The following is a 12,233-nucleotide window of genomic DNA, read 5'->3' on the forward strand; positions in this document are numbered from 1 at the left end:
GCCCAGATTTATGTCCATTGAGTCGGTGATGCCATCCAACCATCTCACCCTCTGTTTCCCCCTTCTACTCCTGCCCTCAATCTTTCCCAGAATCAGAATCTTTTCCAGTGGATCAGCTCTTTGCATCAAGTGGCCAAAGTATTGGAGCTTCAGCTTCACCATCAGTCCTTCCAATGAGTATTCAAGGCTGATTTCCATTAGGATTAACCGGCTTGATCTCCTTGCTGTCCAAGGGACTCTAAAAAGTCTTTTCCAGCACCACAATTTGAAAGAAACAGTTCTTCAGCCTTCTTTATGGTCCAACTCTTAGATCCATACATGACTACTGGAAAATCCATAGCTTTGTCTAGACAGACCATTGTCAGCAAAGTGATGTCTCTGCTTTTAAATATGCTAAGTTTGCTATAGGTTTGCTTCCAAGGAGCAAGTGTCTTTTAATCTCATGGCTGCAGTCACTGTCCACAGTGATTTTGGAGCCCAAGAAAATAAATCTGTCACTGTTTCCACTTTTTCCTCATCTATTTGCCTTGAAGTGATAGGACCAGATGTCATGTTCTGAGTTTTTTGAATGTTGAGTTTTAAGCCAGCTTTTCACTCTCCTCTTTCACCCTCATCAAGATGCTCTTTGGTTTCTCTTTACTTTCTGCCATTAAAGTGGTATCATCTGCATATCTGAGGTTGTTGATGTTTCTCCCAGCAATCTTGATTCCAGCTTGTGCTTCATCCAACCCAGTATTTTGCATGATGTACTCTGCATATAAGTTAAATAAGCAGGATGACAATATACAGCCTTGGTGAACTCCTTTCCCAATTTTGATCCAGCATTGTTTTACTGAACCCAATTTAATTTCACCCAGAATTACTACAAGAAGTCAAAATAACTGCAACATTCACAGAACACAAAAATAATAACTACTACTTATCAAGCACTTATCATAGGCCAAACACCATGACATCCAGTAGTCGTGTACGGATGTGAGAGTTGGATTATAAAGAAAGCTGTGCGCCGAGGAATTGATGCTTTTGAACTGTAGTGTTGGAAAAGACTCTTGAGAGTCCCTTGGACTGCAAGGAGATCCAACCAGTCCATCCTAAATGAGATCAGTCCTGGGTCTTCATTGGAAGGACTGATTGAAGCTGAAATTCAAATACTTTGGCCACCTGATGTGAAGAGCTGACTCATTGGAAAAGACCCTGATGCTGGGAAAGATTGAGGGTGGGAGGAGAAGGGGACGACAGAGGATGAGATGGTTGGATGGCATCACCGACTTGATGGATATGAGTTTGGGTAAATTCCGAGAGTTGGTGATGGACAGGGAGGCCTGGAGTGCTGTGGTCCGTGGGGTCGCAAAGAGTCAGACATGACTGAGCGACTGAACTGAAACACCGTGACGCACAGTCTACACATATTAGCTCTAAGCATCACAAGTAAGTATTGTTATTTCCATTTCACAAATGAGGAAACTGAGGCTCAGCGAGACAAGGAGATTCGCCTGCTGCCACCCACCAGTAAGTGGCAGAGCATAAATGAAATCAGTGCTGTCTGGTTCCAGAACTGGATCTCTTTCCCTTTCTTCAGTGTCCTCTGGAACATATAGCAGCTGTTGTGATGATTAGAATAGATAATGGGTGGGAAAGTGCTTGGAAAACTCCACAGAGAACTAAGCATGTGAGAGATTATGAAGACTTGTTGAGAGCTTTGGCAAGGGCACTGTGATAATAGCCCCGGGGAGGGGAACAAATTGATCTGGCTGGAGTTTAGGGACATTTCCTATTAGGTAATTGTTCTGAAGGCAGTGTTTCTGAAGCAGTGGAGATGCAGACCCTCTTTTCTTTGTGAAACAGTCCTCATTTCCAGGAACAAAGACAGGAGAGGTTAGTTTGGTTTAAACCAGTTCTTTTCTTCAAGACAAATAAAAAGGTCAGGGAGGAGTGGTGGTGGTGTCCACTTGCTGTTGGGTCTTAGACGTTGATTCTGGACTCTCCTTCGAGTGAGAGCAGTAACTTACAACACATGCTGAATGTTTTTCCATTAAAAATGCATTTCAAAAACACAATAGGCCCGCATGTTTATTCTCTGAAGTATAGCACAACAGAACGCACAGATTATTACATATGTTCTGAATGTTTCACCAGACTTCAAAGGCAGAGAAAGGCATTTTCTGTTCTCTTCTTCACCCAACAAACATTTATTGAAAGACTTCTGTATGTTAGGCATTGTGCCAGGCACTGAGGAACATAACAGGACCCTGTTGTCAAAAAAACCCAAAAAACTAAAACTGCAGGGTGTTAAATCACTTCAGACTCATTGCAACCCCATGGACTATAGTCCACCAGGCTCCTCTGTTCATGGGATTCTCCAGGCAAGAACACTGGAGTGGACTGTCATGCCTTCCTCCAGGGGATCTCCCCAACCCAGGGAGTGAACCCACATTCCTTACATCTCCTGCATTAGCAGGCAGATTCTTTACCACTAGCGCCAGCTGGGAAGCCTCAAAACTACAGTAGGGGAGATATAAACTAATTTTAAATATTATGATACAACATAAGTGCTGGGCTTCCCTAGTGACTCAGAGGTAAAAGAATCTGCCTTCAATGCAGGAGACACAGGAAACATGGGTCGGGAAGATCCCCTGGAGAAGGAAATGGCCACCCACTCCAGTATTCTTGCTTGGGAAATCCCATGGACAGGGGAGCCTGGCAGACTACAGTCTATGGAGTCCCAAAGAGTCAGCCACGACTGAAGCAACTGAGCAAGCACAACATAAGGGCAACAGGAGCACACACATGATAAAGAAAATTGGATAAGAACATGGTGGTCTCCACCAAGGAGGCTTTTTTCAAGAATAAATGATGTCTGAGCTGGTTTTTGATGATCAAACTGGAATTTTAAGCTGCCCAATCCCTATAATGTGCACTTCGCCCCACTTTGCATATATATCTGGTGCTTAGAAACACACTAAAATGCTATTTGTTATTTTAATAATTATTTAGTAAGCACCTAGTACATGCAAAACACTATGTTAATATTTGTGAAAAATGCAAAGAATAAAGTATCATTCTATCTACCTACTCTATCAAATGGATCATATTAGAATAGAGAAACAAGACATGTTCCAAAATAATAAAAGAATGAGCAATAATGGGGGAAATATTTGCGTAACATGCTATGAAAGATCAAAGAGACAAAATATAAACTCTGAATCAACAGAGGCAGAGAATGGGGTCAATGACTTAAGCATCCACCTTAAGAAGCTAGAAGAAGAGTAAATTAAATCCAAAATATCAATTCATAGGAGGGACATAGTTTCTGGAATGATCAATAGAATTGAAAAAAACTAGCTAGATTTCTCAAAAATAAAAGAGAATAGATACAAAGCGCCACTTTAGAAATGAGAGAAGGTACATAACTATAGATACAGCAGATTCAAAAAGGACAATATTATGAACAGCAAATATGACAACTTTGATGAAATGGATAAATTCCTTAAAAGTATACAACTTACTAAAATTGACTCAAGAAGAAATAGAAAATATGTATACATCCATATTTTATTAAAGAAATGGAATTTATACCTGAATACTGTTATGGCCTGAATATTTGTGTCTTCCTGAAATTCATATATTAAAGCCTAATCCCAAGATGATCCTAGAGGAGGTGGGGTCTTTAGAGGATGATTATCTCATAAGGATGAAGACCTCCGAATGCGGTGCCCTTATAAGAGGCTAAAGAGATCAGAGTTTTCTGCCATGTGGGGACAAAATGTTGGTGAGGACATAAAACAACTGAAACTCACACCCTGCTAGTGGGAGTGTAAACTGGTGCCACTTTGAAAAACAGTTTCTTAAAAAGTTAAACACCTTGCATGCAACCCAGAAATTCCATTCATAGGGATTTACTCAAGAAGACTAAAAACGTATGTCAAACAAAAAAGTGTACACAAATGTTCACAGCAGCAATTTTTATATTAATAGTTCAAAACTGGAAACCACACAATGTCAATTAGGAAAAATGGTGAATAAATGAACAAATTGTACATTGACCCAATGGAGTACTATTCAGCAATAAAAAGAAACAAGCAACTGATATGTGCAATAACATGGATAAATGTTAAGCAAGAGAGCACAAACCCCTAAGTGTTCATATTATATGAATCTATCTGTATGAAGTTCTAGAGAAGCCAAAGCTAATCTATAGTGAGAGAAAGATTAGCAGTTACCGGGGTTGGGTTATTCTGTGATGGAACTGATCCCAAAAGGGCACAAGGGAATTTTTGAGCACAAGGGAAACATTTTTTTATTTTAATTGTGGTGGTAGTTATCAAGTGTATATACATTTGTCAAAATTCATCAAACTATTCAAAATGAGGGCAGTTAGTTGTAAGTTAATTATATCTAACTAGAGTTGACTTAAAAAGAAAAAACAGCTGGGTACTTCCCTGGTGGTACAGCGGTTAAGACTCTGTGTTCGACAAAACACTCTCTGACATACATCACAGCAGGATCCTCTATGACCCACCTCCCAGAATATTGGAAATAAAAGCAAAAATAAACAAATGGGACCTAATTAACCTTAAAAGCTTCTGTACATCAAAGGAAACTATTAGCAAGGTGAAAAGACAGCCTTCAGAATGGGAGAAAATAATAGCAAATGAAGCAACTGACAACCAACTAATCTCAAATATATACAAGCAACTCCTACAGCTCAACTCCAGAAAAATAAACGACCCAGTCAAAAAATGGGCCAAAGAACTAAATAGACATTTCTCCAAAGAAGACATACAGATGGCTAACAAGCACATGAAAAGATGCTCAACATCACTCATTATCAGAGAAATGCAAATCAAAACCACTATGAGGCACCATTTCACGCCAGTCAGAATGGCTGCGATCCAAAAGTCTACAAATAATAAATGCTGGAGAGGGTGTGGAGAAAAGGGAACCCTCTTACACTGTTGGTGGGAATGCAAACTAGTACAGCCACTATGGAGAACAGTGTGGAGATTCCTTAAAAAACTGGAAATAGAACTGCCTTATGATCCAGCAATCCCACTGCTGGGCATACACACTGAGGAAACCAGAAGGGAAAGAGACACATGTACCCCAATGTTCATCACAGCACTGTTTATAATAGCCAGGACATGGAAGCAACCTAGATGCCCATCAGCAGATGAATGGATAAGAAAGCTGTGGTACATATACACAATGGAGTATTACTCAGCCATTAAAAAGAATACATTTGAATCAGTTCTAATGAGGTGGATGAAACTGGAGCCTATTATACAGAGTGAAGTAAGCCAGAAGGAAAAACATAAATACAGTATACTAACGCATATATATGGAATTTAGAAAGATGGTAACAATAACCCGGTGTACGAGACAGCAAAAGAGACACTGATGTATAGAACAGTCTTATGGACTCTGTGGGAGAGGGAGAGGGTGGGAAGATTTGGGAGAATGACATTGAAACATGTAAAATATCATGTAAGAAACGAGTTGCCAGTCCAGGTTTGATGCACGATACTGGATGCTTGGGGCTAGTGCACTGGGACGACCCAGAGGGATGGTAATGGGAGGAAGGAGGGAGGAGGGTTCAGGATGGGGAACACATGTATACCTGTGGTGGATTCATTTTGATATTTGGCAAAACTAATACAATTATGTAAAGTTTAAAAATAAAATAAAATTAAAAAAAAAAAAAAAGAAAGGTAGTTAAGAGAAAAAAAAAAAAAGACTCTGTGTTCCCAATACAGGTCGCCTGAGTTCGGTCCCTGGTCAGGGAACTAGATCTCAGTTGCTGCAACTGAGAGCTGGGACACAGCAATGAAGAGCCCTGAGTACTGCAACAATGACCTGGAACAGCCAAATAAATAAATAGATAATTTATTTTTTGAAAAAAAAGACTAAAGAACAAGGAAGTGTGATGCAGGAAATAGATTACAGACTGGTATTCAGACCAATTGGGTTCAAATCCCAGCCCTTGAATCCCAGAGATGATGTGACTTTGGACAGATTGTTTTCCCTCTCAGATTTTCAGTTTCCTCATCTATATGGTGAGAGTACTGATACCTATATCAAATAGTTGTAGTAAGGAGTAAATATATACACAGAGGAGTAAGTATACATATATGTATTTATATATATATTAATTCAATAGACAATACTAACAGTGTTCTAATATTAATTCTCTTGTATTTAACTTCTACCAAGGAGACAAAAGAACCGGAAGGCTGTGGTATTTCTTAGAAATGTTTAGCCAGCCCTTTGGACCCAAACAGTCCAGAAGTAATTATGGCCCCGAGTCACAGATCAGGCTGGCAGACGCTGGTTTCTACCCTGGATAATGGGACAAAAGACAGGAAATTGTGGCTTGGCAATGGTTCTTAGATAAAAGGAAGGCTTGTAGGACAGACCATCTGGAGGGAGAAAGATGGGTAAGAAGCAGGGAAAGGAGATATAAGCTCAGCTGTGGAAAACAAGGTTTTCCCTCTCTGCTGTGATTCCAAGTTTTTCTTCAGTTCTATGATTGATGGTGTCTGCAGGTAACAAATAATTACCGTGTCCAGTGCAGGGTAGCCTGGTGGAAAGAAAACAGCCTTTGAAGTTCTCAGCCTTGAGCTTGAGTGCCAACTTTTCCATTCCGTGAGTGTGTGATCCTTGGCAGATAAGGTTGGATCTCCGAATCACAGTCTCCTCATTTATAAGACAAGGATAATAAAAGAATCTTGCTCCAAGGGTGTCCTGGGCATTAAATAGTGCAGACTTCCACTGCAATCTATTAGAGACAGAGTTCTCAAAGACAGGAGTTACTGTGAATGCAGGACAAAGGATGAGGCACAGAGCTTCTGGAGGCAAGTCCAGATTGGATGAGAATGTTCCTTCAGCCAGTTGGCCCAGCACCCCAGCCCCGGGGTCAAGAGTGAGCTACTTAAGATCTTGGTGGGTCATGAAAGGATCTGTCCTCACCCTGGTCCTCACCCACATTCCTCCGGGAGGACCTCAACTCTGCTCCCTACTACTGTTGATCTCTGGCCCTAGAATTGCAGAGCAGAATGTGTGTCCTTCCCGTGGGGAAGCATTGCATCACAACTGGGTACGTTCTGTCAAGTGTTTGCCCTGCCTGCTCTTGGTAAGTGACCCCTCTCCTCTGAGGGCCCAAGGCCTCCTGTCCCAGTTGGCATAAGAGTGTCCCACAGCTGCCGCTAGGGGGCGCCTGGGCTGGGAGGGCTGGGAAGTTGGACCACTCGAAGTCTTCCTTGCGGCAGGAAATTTTGTGGTGGCCCTAGGTCTGTGCCTGCAAGGACCTCGCTCTAAATAGACCAGTAAAAGCAACTATACTCCAATAATAAATAAATAAGTAAACAAACCATTATTCGCAGAATATTTGAGAAAGGAAAACTGTCTAACGCTGAACAAAAAATCTCTCTTCACCAGTTATGAGGCTAGTCTTTTTCCCATGCATCCTTTTCAAAAGTCACTTCAGAAGCTGTGTAGTGTATTAGTAAGAACAAGGGTCGGAACTCATGGACTGAAGACTGTTTTGGACTCTCCCTGGTGATGAGAATTTGGACCTGTCTCTACTTTTCTGAACTGTTTCTTATTAATAATATCTGAAAGTGTTAGTTGCTCAGTCATGTCCAATTCTTTGTGACCCTGTGGACTGTAGCCTCTGTCCACGGGATTCTCCAGACAAGAATACCAGAGTGGGTTGCCATTCCCTTCTCCAGGGGATCTTCCCAACCCAGGGATTGAACCCAGGTCTCCTGATTGCAGGCAGATTGTTTACCATCTGAGCCATTTGTTGGCTCTGTTCCCTGGGTCGTGCTGCTAAAAATTACCTCATTTTCTACTCACAACAATTATATGAAGGAAGTGTTTGTTATCCCCATTTTATAGACTAAGAAATGGAGGCCTAAGAAATCACTTGGGGTTTCCCTTGTGGCTCAGTGGTAAACAATTCATCTGCCAATGCAGAAAACGCTTCCAATGCAGGAGACATAAGAGACTTAGGTTCAGGAAAATCCCCTGGAGGAGGGCATGGCAACACACTCCAGTATTCTTGCCTGGACAATTCCATGGACAGAGGAGCCTGGTGGCCTACAGTCCATGGGTTGCAAAGAGTTGGACATGACTTAGAGACTAACAGCAACAACAAAGAAGTCACTCGCCCAAAGGTTTAGGCCAGTAAAAGTTGCTGAGATCTTTCTGACTCCGAAGTTTATGCTGAAGCACTTTTATCTCCAGTATGCTCTCTGACTTTTCAATGTACCTTACTTAGTAATAATAATAATGATGATGATGATGATATTGTCTTTATCACATATTTTGTCTTGCAAACTTTAAATTTACTCAAATGATTGTATTCAAGATTATGGCCAAGGTCACAGAAAGACCCTGTGTTTCAGGATGAGTCACCTACACAGAGGTGAGTAGGAAGAGATCTGTGTACAGGGCTGAAGCCAAGACCATGATCATGAGCATGGCAAGGGCCTTCTTAGAGCCCGCTTCAGGAACACACATAATGTCAGCCTGCTTCTCCTGCCTTCTCCCTTTTCCTGGCACAGGTGCTGAGACATGAGGGACATGCTTCCTGGCCACTCCTTTGCCCTTGGGCAGGGCTCTCCAGTCCTCTCATGGAGAGTTTGATGATACAGTCCCCTTTCCTTGGTGCAGTTATGCAGGCTGGCTGCAGGCTGGCTTTATTCTTCTTCTGAAATTTACAGCATCTCCCTCAAAATACAGCCCTGCCATTTATCTAAAATCTTCCTGGGACTTCTCTGGCAGTCCAATGACTAAGACTCCACGCTCCCAAAGCAGGGGGCCTGGGTTCTCTCCCTGGTCTGGGAACTAGATCCCACATGCCACAACTAAGAGTTCGAATGCTGCAACTAGAGATTCTGCAAGCCACCACTAAAGGTCCCATATGCTTCAACCAAAGATCCCACCTTCTGCAACTAAAAAGATCCAGAATGTTGCAACAAAGATAGAAGACCTTGTGTACAGAACTGGTGCAGCCAGACAGATAGATAAACTTTGGCAAAGTCTTCCTCCATTCTACTCCTCTGTTCAGCCACCAGGGCAGCACGGCTCATAATAGGTAAAACCTGGAGCAACTTGCATGTCCCTCCATAGAGAGCGAATTAAACACATTATGCTACATCCTTTCGTGTGTGCGTGTCCGACTCTTTGAGATCCCTTGGACTGTTGCCCAGCAGGCTCCTCTGTTCATGGGATTCTCCAGGCAAGAATACTGGAATGGGTTGCCATGCCCTCCTCCATGGGGATTTTCCTGACCCAGGGATCGAACCTAAGTCTCTTATGTCTCCTGCATTGGCAGGCAGGTTCTTTACCACTAGTGCTATCTGGAAAGCCTGTGCTACCTCCTTAACATTGTTTGTGAGGCATCTAAATTTTAAGTGCAGTTAAAATAAACACAACTCAAAGTCCCAGAGGACAAAGTAGGGACTCGAATGGCTTAAGGATATATGGCTTCAGGTCCAGTGGGAACCAGGTATCCAAACAATGCATTCAGGAAGCTGCTTCTTTTCATCTCTCATCTATGCTTTCTTCTTCTCTATATACTTCATGCTCAGGAAGCAAAGACAGCCAACAGCAGCTCAGACTTTTATGCCACAAGATTCACTACCCCAAAAGGTAAAGAGTATCTCATGCACTAGTTGGAGCTGTGGCTGACCATTTCTGGACCAATTTTGTGATTCAGACCAGGCCAAGTGTTTAATCAAGGGATAGATATTACATAAAGGGATAGATATAACATGAAATTTCTAGAAGGAAACATGATAATAGCCTTGGAATAGGCGAATATTTTCTTAAACATCAAAAAAGAACTAATCATGAAAGCAGAAAAAAATCATAAATTGGACTTAAGCAAAGTGAAAGGCTGTCGTTTTAAAGACACCATTGGAAATGAAAAGGCAAAATTCAGACTAAGAGAAAACAATAGATGCCCCCTAAGCTGTAAAATAATTTTGTCACTGTAAAAAATAAGTGGCCTGTCTCTATATGAAAAGATCCTTAGTATAGGGATTTCTGTCTCACTTACCACTCCATTTCTATCACCTAAAATGGTGGACAATCAAAATTTTTGTTGAGAGATTGAACTGCCAAAATATATTTTTAAATTTAAAATAATGCTATGTACAGATTGATCTCATTTATGTTATAAAATATTTTTATATATATGTAAATGCACCAAAAAAGGATTTAAAGGGGGAAGAGAGAGGTGAGCTTTTACTTTCCCATACTTATGTAGATGCTGGAATTTTTACCAAAATCAATAGAAAACATAAAAATCATAAGGCTAGTGGATTTCAGGGCCTGATCTTTGAGCCCTCAGGCCATGCCCCGCCTGGAGCAGAGGAGCCGTGCCTAGTAGTTTAGGGGATTACATCAGACTGTTCCCCAAGCCTACTTCAAAGTTTCACTCATGATTGATTTTTCGAGTTTTAGTCCAATTTGAGCTTCTCACTTGTGAGTCAGCTCCTCTGAATCGACAAATAGACTAGCTTTTCATTTGTCTTTTCTACAAGATGCTCTCTCTCTCTAGTCATTCCCTCAGACCATCCATTTCAGCTCTAGTGTGAATGATGCCCCAAACTGCCACTGACTCAGGTTCCTCAGATACAGGAAGGTCCTCTTTAGAACAGGATGGGGAATCAAACTGACCCTGGCTCTCTGGGTTGAAAACTTTGCAAGATGCCTTCAAGTCACTGGAATTATGAAAGAGTGTAAGGAAAAACTGCCTTATGCTTAACATGTTTACTCTTTTCACAGACTAAGAGCAGAACAAGGATTCAATATTATTCCCATTTTAAAGAAAAGGGAAGCTGCAAGTCTGAATAACATGCCGGAGGTCACACAGCTAGAGTGGCTCTGGCTCCAATGAAAGTCTCTTTACTGAAGTTTATTCTCTCTTATTCAACTACATCAAGAGAATATGAGCAGGTTCCCCAAGTCTCTTCATCCAAATTTGAAACTAACAGAACTCACCTAAACAATGAAAGAAGTTTCTACTCTAATTGTCCCTGCAGGTCCCATAACTGACACTGCTATGAGAGGGCCCAGGTAGGAGCCATCATGAGTAGATGGATACCCCATCATCTGAAATGTATCCCAGGCTGGGCTTATGAAAACTTTTAAGTGCAAAGATAAGAAGATAATTCCTCAAGAGAGCTTGATTATTTCCCACTCACCCAAACCAAAAGGAGTAGTTTCTCTGGAAACAGATTCCAGAACTTTCAAAAGTGCTCCAAGAAAGCGAGTCAAGATGTAGACATGTGCCTTATAAAGAGTTGGCGCATAATGTCCTTCCATTTGATATCCTCTTGGAAAAATAGCCTCGCCTCAGTACAAAAGTGGGAGCTCTATACGCTATGTGACCAGGTGCCTGATGGCAGTTGACTGGGCCAGAAATGAAGCTGGTCAGACCCATGGCAGAGGCGCTCTAAACTCAGGGAACACATCAAGGCAGTGGGGAAGCACTGGCTTGAATACTGAAGAAAGAAGTGAAAAATCATCAAACTGATTAGAGGCTCCCTAGGACTTTCAAAGTCAGGAGTGTACCCCTGCTCAAGAGAAAGGACTTACATATACCAACGTTTTAATGTCCCCTCAAGGAAATGGCCAGGTTAGCCCTAATCAGTGAAGTCTGCTAACAACCTCCTCCCACCTCCTTCTTCTCTCTCTCTCTCTCTCACACACACAGACACACATGTATCTCCAAACATTTAGTCTCTTCTTTTCTCAAATGTATGTTTTTAAAAAACAAGATTCCCTAGACATCTAGAGAAAGTTTATGTTTTAACATAACAGATTAACATGAAATGAAGAGACAGGAGAAAGAAAAGAAGAAAGAGAGAAAGAGAGTAGTGTAGAAAAATTATAAACAATACAAGAAATTAATAAACATTTCAAAAATTATAATATACTCAAGAAAAATCAGATGAGATTATTGAGTAATGTGAAATTAGATAACCAGTCTTCTGCTGAACTTTACAAAAATTTTTAAATCTGTTCAGAATCACTGAGGAAAAACAGTTAAAATTTGCTGGGCCAAGATGTGGGAGAAAGCAGAAGTATGGTGGTATCAGGAATTTGGAGTTCCTTTAACTAGAGACATTTACCAACTCCAGAAGTGAAGTGAAGTCGCTTAGTTGTGCCCGACTCTTTGCGACCCCATGGACTATATAGTCCATGGACTTCTCCGGACAAGA

Source organism: Bos indicus x Bos taurus, chromosome 15, assembly GCF_003369695.1.
Source record: "Bos indicus x Bos taurus breed Angus x Brahman F1 hybrid chromosome 15, Bos_hybrid_MaternalHap_v2.0, whole genome shotgun sequence".
NCBI lineage: Eukaryota > Metazoa > Chordata > Mammalia > Artiodactyla > Bovidae > Bos > Bos indicus x Bos taurus.